This window comes from Bactrocera oleae, chromosome 4 (genome assembly GCF_042242935.1).
Source record: "Bactrocera oleae isolate idBacOlea1 chromosome 4, idBacOlea1, whole genome shotgun sequence".
Classification (NCBI taxonomy): domain Eukaryota; kingdom Metazoa; phylum Arthropoda; class Insecta; order Diptera; family Tephritidae; genus Bactrocera; species Bactrocera oleae.
This window is the reverse complement of record NC_091538.1, coordinates 19,533,025-19,546,223: the sequence shown is the minus strand read 5'-3', so window position 1 is coordinate 19,546,223 and position 13,199 is coordinate 19,533,025. Positions and strand designations below refer to the sequence as shown.

Here is a 13,199-nt window from a genome sequence, read left to right as displayed (position 1 = left end):
CAACATCGCGACAGCTTGTGAGCGTGTGCGCCAAGCAATAAAATTGAAATTAATATTCGAAGGGTGATGGGGTTATGTGTAAATGTAATAAATGTATGTATAACACATACCTATGTGCGATATTATTGGGGACCCTGCAAAAATTAGTAAATATTATTTTCTTTATCGCCATAAAATTTAACTTCAATTTTGCTGATGAGTCAAGGATTTAGAGGCCCTACTGTTGCCAAGAGTTTTTTTTATCGATTTAAGCTTTGTATACAATATACAAAAATTTAACTCGGGTTTTGATTAAATATGCATTGAGTTGTAAACTTCACAACATGTAAACAATGGAAAACTTTAAATCAAAGTTTCCAGTTATGTCAACGGCAGAGTACACAGTAGCACAAATAGATTGCAAGGAGTGTCTCAAAACGAGTTTTATTCAAACAAATATATTCAGTAGCAAAACGCTCATTAACAGAGGTTTTTATTAAAAAAATATTTCTTAATTCTCCACTTATGAACTGAATAGTATGTTACTTAATCTATGGGGTGGCTCAAGAATCGAAAACAAACCGTAATAACTTTTTTTGTGTGAATAGTGGTCTTACTTTTTTTATTTGGCAGGTTATTATTTAAATTTTTTTAAAAGGAATGATTGGGATACAATATCTAATTTGGATAGTGCTTTGCAGTCCCTCATTTCCATCCAAAGGAAATTCAGACGGGATTTTGCCAGCACTCCCCCAAGTAGATAGACCATTATGAGGTTGGTAAACATGATTGCCGAAACTGGAAGTATCGCAAGAGGACCGTATCATCGAGATCCGTATGTTCGTGTTCAAGAAACAATCGCTTCCGTTGTATCGTCAAATCAGGCAAGTCCAAGAGTTTCGACTCATAACTTATCAGCGCAACTTGGAGTTAGCAGACGGTCATTACAACGGATTATTCATGATGACTTAAACCTATTTCCGTACAAAGTTCAAATAACAAGCCGGTTAAATCCTTTAGATTTGCCTATTCGCCTGGAATTTTGCCAAAAAATTATTGAAATTGCCGAAGAAGACAATAACTTGATAAACTGCTTGTTTATGTCTGAAGAGGCCCATTTTGATCTAAAAAGAATTGTAAACAAACAAACATGAGACGGAACTTCACCTAGAACGAGTCACTGTATGGTGCGCAGTTTTATCAAGGTTTATTGTCGGGCCACACTTCTTTAAAGAAAACTGTGCACCGTTATTTAAAAATGTTTAATTAGTTTTTACCCAGAACTGCGCCGAAGATGGAGCAACTGCACACATAGTCAGACCGGTTATTGCGTAGCTTCAACGAAAATTTGATTACAAATTAATATCAGGAAACTCCATTTTCCGCTGGCCCCCAAGGTCACCTAACCTGACTGTACCAGACTTTTTTATCGGGTTATGTCAAACAAGAGGTGTACAAACCACTACTAAGAAATTTAACTGAACTGGAGCGGTCCATTAAATCGATAATTGAGGCAATCCCGACTTCAACCCTTCAGTCCGCAATGAATAATTTTCTAATTAGGTATCGCATATGCGTGGCTGAACATGGAGGTGATTCACGGTCCATAATTTTTAAAAATAATGAATTATATAAAAAAAATAAAATTTTAATGGATTAAAAAAAATTTACTACGGTTTGTTTTTGTAGCCTGATTAGTGAACCACCCTGTATATAATGTTCACATGTGAATTTGAATTTGATTTTACTTTTTTGTTGTGTCAGTTAGAGCAAATAAACTAATTTTCTCTATCATAAATATGCTTCGATGCAGAATAGGTCACACTTCTGAACCTTTATTTGTTTTTTGGTGAAAAGTATTTATTTGATAACCCCTTTTCGCTTACTTAAGATAACAGTAACTAAATAATAAGGCTCCTCGTTTTATTTTCTGTCGAGTACATTAATTAGCTCCAAGTCAACTAAATACGCATATGCAATCAAAGGATAAACACAATTCATTTTTAGTCTATTTAACCCAAAACCCACAAAGAACATAAATGGGAGGGTGAACCCCACTTTCAAGCATCCCTGCAATGAATTTTGTGTAATTAATTAAATTATAAGTATATGTATGAGTGTATCCGAACATAACTCTTTCTGCAAACATTGTGAAAACATAAAAAAGACATTGTGTAGTTTATCATATTTTGCGAAAACGCTCGAGGACAGTCTACAGTTAACAAACGAGAGGGTAAAGTGTTGATCTCCCCACACAGTTATTTTGGGTAGCTTTATATAACTACACATACACATACTCGTATTTATGTATAAGCTCGTTGCTTGCTACTCAACCATAAAATTACTGTCTCGCCTCTTGACTAAATTGAGTTAGCGCATAACACCACATCAAATGCCGTTATTTATATATATTGTACATATATAGCACATGCGTATACATAAATAACTACATATAATACTCGCAATTGTTTATGCTAGTATATTCTCTACAAATGCCGAACACACTCATTCATACAACAAGTGGCAGTTACTTTATTAAATCTTAACTAAACTTGTAATGGTATCAAAAGTTACGCAGCTTCCTACGAAAGCTCGAGTCTCACCGAAATTCGCTAGTTGACACTTCACTTCTTTTGTTAGTTCATTATCAACCAAAAATATTTCACAGACACACAAATAAAAGCATGTTAGTGTAGTTGTACAGAGTAACTTTTGAAGTAGGTGGATTAGAAATAGCTGGGGTTCCGTCATTAAAGTAGGGGTTGGACTTATGGGTTTAACGCGAGATTACAAAGTTGTAGCAAGGTTAAAAAATCTAATGCGAATTTAATTTTTTCAATGAGGGCATTTTGTGAGGGCTGCATCGTTTTCAGAGGAGAAAGTGGCTATCAATTGCTTGATTATATAACGAAATTAAATTTTGAACTTATATAAGTTATTCAATATATAAATTTAGTTTGCCAGTACATTCGGCCACATTTTTGCTTAGATAAAATTTTAGTACTCAGCAAGTACATATGTAAAACGTAACTACATAACGTCAGAAAAATATTATTTTTTAAAAACTTTAAGCAGTTTTTTGAGAAAAAATTGAGCAGCGAAATTTTTTATTGTGTAAATCGCAAACTGTTTCTAAATTTATTTGTTTTTCGATGAATTACATTTTCAACGGTTTCAATGATTGTGTATATATGTAGCGTCCATAAATAAATAATATTAATATAGTAGTTTTATATATATATATACAAGTATGTTTTAAATTTGCAAAGAGAATTGAGATTCTATTCTTTCTAGTAACAATTTAAAAAATTTGAATGAATCAAATATGTTTTTTGGCTTACTTTTATAATAATTTTAACTGGTATGTTATGTGCTTAAATTTAAAAGCTATATGGGATATTACTATATAGTGTAGTTTAAAACGTGTAAGTCTTTCGACCAATTCCAAAAAAATGTTCCTAGTTTATTTTACAAATTTGCAAGTTAAGGAACTTGGTGAGGTAGCTTACTCCCGTCGAGCCTAGATGTTTTAGCATCAGCCTATTCCACTTTATTTATTAGATTATTCCGTTTTGGCCTTGTTGAGGGCACTCTGAACCTCCCCATCTGTGAAAGTAAGTGGCGCGCGGTCTTTTGGCATTTTGCGCAGCCGTCGGGTAGCAGATCGTTTTGTCAGCCGAAAGGTGCAGTGTAAATGCCAGCTAAAATACCTCGCGCACTTCTTCGGGTCCGCGGAGGCATGGGCATAGACAAGGCCGTGACAGTAGTCCAAAGCTTACGCACACCAGTGGAGAGGTTGCAGAACTTCAGATGCTCTATCCATTTTGTCTGCTTATGCTCGTTTACCATTTGCCGAATCTCCAAATTGAGATCCCTTATTTGGGGATCACAGGGATCAACATGGCGTAAGGTGTCAGAATTCTGCGATTCTTCCAGCCGGTATGAAGCGAGCAATACCAGCAGCGATCACCTTGCGGAATTGACGCTCGCCAACTATGACGTGCGTAGCGATGGGTAGTGCGGTGAAGGGCTTTCGGTAAATAATGTGAAGCCGACCCAGTTAGCTTTGTTAAAGTTAACGAAGGACCACCGTTCGTTGTCCACCCCCCTACGATACGTGACAGGCAGGAGTGCCGAAGATCGTGGTGCGCGTTAAAGTCGCCTAGCACCAAACGATTTTCACCACGAAGTAGCGCACTTATATTCGGGTGAGATCCTGTTAGGCAACTTGTACCTGAGGAGATGTTTACATTAAATATCTCGAGCTCGACATCACCTGACCGGACAGCTATACCCTGACATTCAAGGGTAGTGTCCCTGCGGTAATTTTCAACATCGATTAGACACGATGTTGTGCAATATAAAGGCTAGGCACTCTACTCACGCAGGTCGGAACACGACAGAATGTGACACCAGCCAGCACAAGAATTGCACTTGACTGATGTGACGTTCCGGCATATTACGTTCTGATACACGGAACAGACTGTGCAAGAAACCAGGAGTTGCTGAGTGATTCTCGCACAAGGATTGGAGCGGGATAAAGGCTGGAGAGGGGATTGGTCAGACTGGAAGTCATGCTGCCTGTGTGAGCTTCTTAGGACCGTGGAGGTCCTTCCTTGGCCACTTACTGGAGTGGCAGCGTAGTGCGCGGGCATGGTGCAGATTGCACAGCCGTTGAGGAAGGTGTCGCAGTATTGCGTTGACAGCATGGGGCCACGTAACTCGGGATCCACTCTCTATGGATCTTAAGGCCTGAGCAGGTCTTAAGATGACTCCATTCATTGCATGTGTTACACCTAACCGAGGTGGAGTTGGGATGGAGCCTTTTTGCACAAATGCAGCACAAAAATTCCTCGGGGTCCGGGTTGGACTCGATGCCAGCACGGGTCAAGAGGATGCGGAGCAACCCTGCTGCTAGGTGTTGCTCTAATGAAACTTTACACATAACTAGTAGCTTTAAATCTTAGCATAGGTGACGTATACATTATAAAATAGTATTTCAATTTATTTCTGGTATAAATAAAGCTGCTGATAAAAGAGAATAATATACATATTTGCTAATCTTTAACTGTTAATTTGTCTGTTTTTTTTAACTCAACATCATATGTGCAATATGCAAATACTTCTTCCAATAAGTAAACTTCAGTTTTTTTGTCAAACACTAAGTTTTATTTTTCAAATTATGGACAACATAAAATGCTTTTGGGGTTACACAACATAAAAAAAAAATTATTTTAGGTTTTCAAACTAGATTTTTAGTATATTCTTAAACAATTTCACACAAATATGCTGCTATTATTTTAATTATTTCAAACATAATATAAGTAATATTATGATGGTTTTGAATCATTTCCTTTAATATTTTCCACAAAATTAATTTAACCAGTTTAGTTTTTTCACATACATAAAAGGCATATTTTCTTTAACGAAAGATGTTTATTCCTTCATCTATGACACCTTTCGCCAAGAACTAGTTTTCCTTCTCTTTCTTTATTTTACTACACGTGTCTCGATTGCTTGACTGCAATAAAATAGACAAAAATAGTTTCAAAAGGCTTTGTAGAAAGGTAAATTACTTGTGCTAGAAGCTCTCTCTCTAACGACTGATAATAAAGGTAATATTGTATACGCTGAACCATACTCAAAAATGGGAATGTGCATAGATATTTATAATAAATACATATGTACATGCATGTAACATGTGGGCATGTATGTAAATCATTTCAGTTTTCCTATATAGTTTTTTCTTTAAGGACAGAATTACAGCCATTGACACAAAATTGATTTTCTGGAGTACATACTCGAACTTGAATAAAATTTAAAAAATATTTATATGTCTATGTATTTTAAAAAGGATTATATTTGTATATGGATATTAATTGATTTTTTCATACACATGTTTAAACACTTTTGATGGAGTAAAATTGATTGTGATTTTTCACTTTATCCGTGCTTTGTCACCATCAAACAAGTATGCGTGGGCGTATACGTTACTTGCTCATGAAGAGGGTTTGACGAGACAGCGAAAACATTTTCAAAATAGCACCAAAAATACACTACACATTTTCGCTTAAAGCTTGTGTATCCATTGTGTCAACTTTTTTATAAAGCAAAAAATATTCAGATATAGGGAGGCATCAAACAGGCATTTCCCTCTATTGCACACTTTCACCGTCACAATACCATAAGTGCGGTTGGGAGTAAAAATATGCAAATTCGCTCAATATTACCATTATTCGTGACATCCTCATGCGTAAATCAAATTATTGTCAATATGTCATGGCAGCACATGAACATTGGCATTTCTCTGGCAAAAACAAATGTAAACGCGTAAAAAGAAAAAGAAAAAACAAATAAATTTACATACACACAGAACTGTATGCACATAAATTGAAACCGTTAGAGCGTTATTTCCATTACTGCTGATTAAAATTTTCTATGTATTGCAGATGGTAGTTAATTTAGTGATCTTACCACCTAATATATTACGTAACAAATCTGTAGAAAGTTGGTAAAAATATGAAGTCACTTATTATTCAAAATCTGAAACTAATTTTGTGCTAGTTTAAAAAACTCAAGTTTAGCATTTTTAAATAAAACAATGCTATTTATATTAAAACTAGTTTCGTAGATATAATTTACACATAATATAAATATAATAATAACTTTTATTATTTATGTTCGCAACATGTTTTATTTGAATTTAAATAAAATAATGAGATTATACAGCATTGCTGTAGTTCACAAAAATTTTAGGCCATATACTAGAAGTTATATTATTATTATAATTATATTAATAATATATTAATAATTATAATAATAATTATTATTTTTATTATTGTTATTATTATTATTTGTCTTACATTATATTAGAGCATAAAAATCTACACTTCAAGAATAAATCAATAAGCCTATAGTTTGTTCTACGTCAAAATTAATCAATTTAGAGAGTTTAAATAACTAAAACAATAAGCAATTTTTATATGAATTGAATTACACAAAATATAACGATTAATAGATTTAATAATTTCGACCAGTTTTGTTCCAATCCAGAAATTTTTTTCTACCCCGTTTTACTTCTAAATCGAATATATTATATATATATATATATATGCACATATGTTTGTATGCTTTCATAACTTTACTTTACCCCTGCGGCTAAACGCAATAATATTTACGAATAGCCAAAATTTAGCAGACAACTATATGTTGTGGTAAATACGGAAGAATAGGAAGAAAATAGATAAGCCAAAGCACTTACGTGTTTACTGCACTATAAACGTTACGTTTCTATATATTATATATTCTGTACCCACAGACCAACAATAAATCTGTTTGTAGTTAAATTTAGACGTATAGGAGAGCCTAAGCTCGTGTAAATATGCGTTATAAATATCATCTACGCACACATGAGCCCATCTAACCTGTTATACCAGTTGGTTCCATTAGATATATACATAAACTTATATGAAAGAACATAGCTTTTTTTATTAAATCACCAAGAGGCTCTTTAATACTCAAGTGTACAAAAGCCTTAGGTGTCTCGTTATACCGAAGAAAAAAACAAATTCTTTATTGCCCTTACAACAAATTGCAGCCTAAAGTGTCTCTTAGTAGAGTCACTTTTTAGACACAAAAAGCAAACAATAGCCCAATGGTGTCAGGTGGAAACAAGTAGTACTTGCCGTGTCATCGAGACATTATATTCGTTTCATAGTTCAGCCGCGGTGTCACTGGCAAGTAGATGCATGCAACAGAAGCGTGACTGCCGACATTTGACGCATCATTGCTGGCGTCTAAATTTTACGGTATAAATGACGGGAATGGTACAAGGACTTCTAATGCAACGTTTTAACCTGCTGTGTGTTAGAAGTGGTTGATTTTGTCATGCATGAAACAAGATTACTAAGAAACTAGAGAATCGGGTAATAATTGTTAAATTAATATATTATATGTATATGCTTACGCTCAATCGTAAGAGGGTTGGCAATTTAAATTTTATTTTTAGTCACTTAAATTATTCAATTGCTTTGTTTATTCGACCAGTTCCTAAAAAAAACTAAAAACCTATTTTTAACTATCAGAATTATTAATGTTTATTATTTATTTTTTCCTTTTGATCCGATCCGTTAAGAATATGTGTTTCGACCAGATTTTCTGGGCGCTTCAAAATTTATATAATCCTTCATTTTATATTTATTCTTCTTTTTATATTTATTTTCAAAATATTTCCACCAGCAAAAAAGTTTGTGAAGCTTCAAATTTCGAGTCTTTGAATTTAAACTAGATGTTGGAGTTATATTTAAACATTACAATGAATACCATTTTGAACATTTTGAGAATTTCGCTAAATATATCTCATCAAGATTTTAGCGGAATATTCTATCTGTTTAAAAGTGTCATTTTTTTATTGTTTATTTCACAATTGGCCTCCTAAAGGACTTGGAGCGTCGTCAGACATCCACCCTACCTACCTATCTAAGATGCAGCAGATAGCACCTTTTAAATTTATTAAAACGTTAATACTTGTCTTTCCTTTAGTAACAACTTTATTAAAAAAACAAAATTAATATATAAATTAGAATAATGAATTACTTGATATTTCCTTCAATTTTGAATTATAAAGCAAGTTTAGGATGTATATATTCGACCATCATATTTCTTTATAATTTTTGTTTGGTTTCAAGTAAAACGTTCGACCGGTTGTAAAAGGTATTGTAAAGAAGTCAAATGCTAATGGTCATAAGCAAACTAAGATTCAGACTACTTATAGATCACATCTACTTCAGTAAAAGAATGTAAAATCCAAGGCATCACATGCCAAAATATTCATACATAAGCATTACAACACTTCGGAATTCATGTTTTATTGCACATCATGTATTACAGATGCCTCTAAATTGAGCAGAAACAATGACGATTGCGTCGCGCAACATTTCACACTAATTAGACAGGCGAACATTGCAAAACGTGAAACACTTTAGTGCACTACATTAAATGTCTGCTTGTTCCTAAGAATATCCATTGTATATATATATATTTGTAAATGAATTAGGAGATCATAATTATTGCTAAATTTATGCACCATTGCAGTGTAAGTCACTACATCAGCAGCCAAGCACGTGTATATTTCACTAAAAATATATTTCACTATGAAACATGACTGCATACATATATAATATATTATATATATAAAGATTTTATTGGTCAGACTCGTAACAATCATACCTTAGAAAATGTTTTTGAAATACCACTTTACGTATTAAAAACTGAGAATTTTTCTTTGAAGTTCAAGTATGATTGCTTAACCACTCATTAATGTATACACAGCCACATGAGTTTGTTTATTTGAGGCTTGATAAACACTAAAATTCAGTTATAGACCTATAATGCATAAATTACCATTTGTTGCAAAATCGCAGAGTTATTTAGCTTTGAAATCCCCGACTTATGTAAGGTGAAATACATATGATAACCACCACCGACCACTACCGATGATAATAATAAATGTGTCTAATCATTACATAGGAGCTATCACTTGTGGTGTGATTTTTTTATACTCTCGCAACATATTGCAACAGAGACTATAATAGTTTTGTTCACCTAACTGTTACTTGTAACACCAAAAACTGATCGAGATATATATAAATATATTCATAAATGATCAAGATGACAAGACGAGTTAACTTTCGAGTGACTGTCTGTGCGTCCGCTTGTTTGTCTATGCAAACGATAACTTAAAACTTAAATTGAAAATTGAGATATCTTGGTAAAACTTGCTACATATGTCATGTGGCACACAAAGGAGGTTGTTATTGCAGATGGGCGTAATCGCACCATTGCCACACGCCCAGCAAATGATATTAATAGTAAACCTATAAAACTCAAAAAAAACCTCAATTTGGTGTAGAAAATTGCTGTAGACAGGAACATCTGTCAGGACAAATACTTTTGGCACCAAACAAACAAAAATAACAGTTATGTTGAAAACTACTAAAAGTACGATAACTCACTAAATATGGCAATAACATAGATTTCAAGCCCCCAGATACTAAGTATGTGAGCCGCAGTACCTATAGCTAACTTTTAACTGAAAATATTGGTAAATTTTCGGCATCTAGCATTGAAATTCGGAGAGAAATAGGTAAAATCGGGTCAATACTTCCCCTAGCCCCATATACCTGATATAAAGATTTTCGAACTTCCGTTTGGCTCGATAACTCATTTATTATTCGATAGGTAAGTTACTCGTATTTAAGTGAATTTTAGAGATAATGACTTTCTAGTAACAGTGTATGCCTATGTCTATAATGGCTAAAGTCCAGCCAATACTTTCCCTTACGTTCATATAACTCATAATAGGATTTTCAAACATTCTGTTTACTTTATACCTTATATATTGGTGAGTTGTCTGAATGAAACTCAGGCATATATGACTTGTTAGGACATACTTATTTCAGTGAATATGTAAAATATTTTAGCAAAATTTAATTCAGAAAATGTGTAAAATCGGTACCTAAAATACATATAATGATTTTCGTCATTCTACAATAGCAAGCTTCATGCGAATATGTCGATCAGTGCGTGAGTTGTCCTCATAAAATTCCTAGAAAACATGTTCTTGAGTATACTTGAATAATGTCTAAAGTTAATGCTATCAGTCCAAACCTTTCTCAAGCCAAGTGATTTACCATAACTTGTTTTGGCGGTGAGTATATATTATATATATGATCTTGAGAGGATAGACATGTTACAATATTGCTTTAACTGTCCTACCTTCTCAAGAAACATGTAACCAACTATGAAAATGTTTAAAAGTTTTATCATATTGGCCACTAATAATTATATATGATCTCCTTATTTTTGGCATGAGTACCTACGGTAAAATACAAAAAAAAATAGTAAACACAATATATAATTTTTTTAAATCACGCGCTTTGATAACAAATTAATTAAGATATAAATAGAACTTATGGATACAATGAGAAAGATATATACTTTTATCATCTTCTTAACTGAGTTCATATACTTATAACATTCACCTATTATGTGTAGGAGAAATTGGCTATGCAAGTAGTTGTTACCCTATTCAATAACCAAATTGCTAAAGCTTTGGTTAAGCTTCTTCTCTAATGTATGGTATAATCTGGTTCTAAGTACTCATCTATTAAGGGGGAGAGAGAAGAGGATTTTTTAAAAACTTTTTCGCTTCAAAAAATAAGAAAATTCATAAACTATTATGGCACCGTTGTTTTACGGAGAGATATTTGGCGTCAATAACTGATAGATATATTAACTATAGATTATTTAAACAAATAGTTTTTCCATACTCATTACGAACTTTTCTCCCTTTAGTGAGTAAGTGCACAAATTCCTTCAATCGCCAATTAAACGTCATGAATGCCTTATGAATTTTATAAATACCCCCAAGCAAACTCACGCGCATAATTATTTACGCACTCACATGCCAAATACTACTATTTATCACCAACTCGACAGGCAACGCAGTCATCGCCGTTGTGATGGAATTTCCCGTTACCAGAGAGTAAAGCAGCTGACTGCAAGTTTTTATCGCCTTTTAATTAACACTTCGAACATATTTGGCATATTTCAACTGTGAGTATATTTTAATAAATTTTTTTACGAAATAATGTTTATATGCATATGTAACATAAACTGTGATAAGTGTAAGTAATTGGTGTTAAAATTATTATTTTGAACTGAATTATTACAACAAGAAAACAATTTAATGTTTCGTAATATTCTCACATTCCACCCAAATTTGCTAGATATGCCAGATATTTCAAAGCAAACTATTTAACCTTGCTAAATATAAGAAATTTATTAAATTTTCTTATTTCTTTTGATTTTGAGCTTTTCGAACTTCATGTATTTTGAAGTCATATTTATAAACAATTCGAAACGTAATAGCTTACACATTTTATACAGTGAAGATGTAATAAATTTAGGTCGTCTATTAAGTTAAAAATTTATTTGGCACTGCAGTCTAATTTATTATCCTGTTGTGAACAGTATTATCCAGTGGTTTGTGTTATGGCTGATGCTTTGGTTTCCAAGAAGTCATCAAAGCAATTTGATGAACAAGAAATGAAATAATTCCTCCTCTATTTCTCTTTCTCTCCTTATACAAAATGTTTTATTTTTCTTAGAATTTTGCCGTGTATATTTTCTACTTTTTTGACGAAAAACTCCCAAATTTTATTCATAACTTAAAAATGTTATATAGTTACTTGTGGATGTAAAGTTAATCGAATAACCTCTGCTTTTCTCCATCATTGACAGAGCTCTCTTGTTTACTGATGATCAACAATAATTATTATAGTAAAAGTGAAAGTAACTTTCTACACTTTGTAATAATAAAATGGCAGAATGTTGGATATGAAAATTCTTAGATTCCCAAACTGCTGTAGAACTATGAGACTCTGTAATCGCGGGTGATGAAACTTATACAGAGATTTCGCAGATCCTATATCGTAACGCGGTGTATTCATACTTGACTTTTTCGGCATTTCAAGAAACTGTTATACAAACCAACCGAAACTCGAGACTGCATTAACAAAGCTTCACTTTTAAGTCACTTTGACTGGTTTTGGTAGAAATAGGTATATTTAAATAGCTAGTAGTTCTAGTGTTAATTTTATTCCACTTGATACAACTGTGAATTATAGTGGACACAGCAGCTGAATTAATCAGCCCTCTCCTTCCCAATTAGTTTGTAACAGTTATAACCATTACTAAACTTTTTTTTCACCATTGAAACAAATATTTAAAAGGCTAAACTCTCAGATGAATCAAGTCAAGCACACTCTTTTTTAACTGAATCAAACTGTCTGTACAAATCGAAGAAAAGACTTAACAAAACAGCTTTATAAAATTATAAATGTATAAAAATGTAAGCTATTTTACATATACTGCGATGACTTTTCTCCTATATATAGAATGTACAATTTGATCTTATCCTCCAAATAAAAGAGACTAGTGATACTTTCTTAATCAATAGAGTTGAAATTCGTAGTAAATTCAAGTTCTGTAAATCTTCAGCCGCCTTCACTTCATCGCTTCTCTGTTCTCAACGTTTCAACTATGATTTCTAATCTAATATTTTGCTTGTTATCTATGTAGTTGAGCTTAAAATGGTTAAACCGTTCCTAGCTCTCTTAGATTATGCCCGCTATATGATTTATACCTGTTTTTTGTGC

At 33.0% G+C, this 13,199-nt stretch overlaps 1 protein-coding gene across 5 annotated transcripts in view; it reads right to left on the bottom strand.

Moving 5' to 3' along the window:
• The window catches only part of Cbp53E (Calbindin 53E), a 155,397-nt gene that overhangs the window by 138,830 nt on the left and 3,368 nt on the right, over window positions 1-13,199 (bottom strand). Inside the window, exon 2 of one of the 5 annotated variants that reach the window (XM_070107830.1) lies at window positions 111-134. The exons of the other annotated variants lie outside the window; for them this stretch is intronic. The gene's annotated coding sequence lies outside the window, so the exon portion shown is untranslated. The remainder of the gene's footprint in view (window positions 1-110; window positions 135-13,199) is intronic. 5 annotated transcript variants of the gene reach the window in all.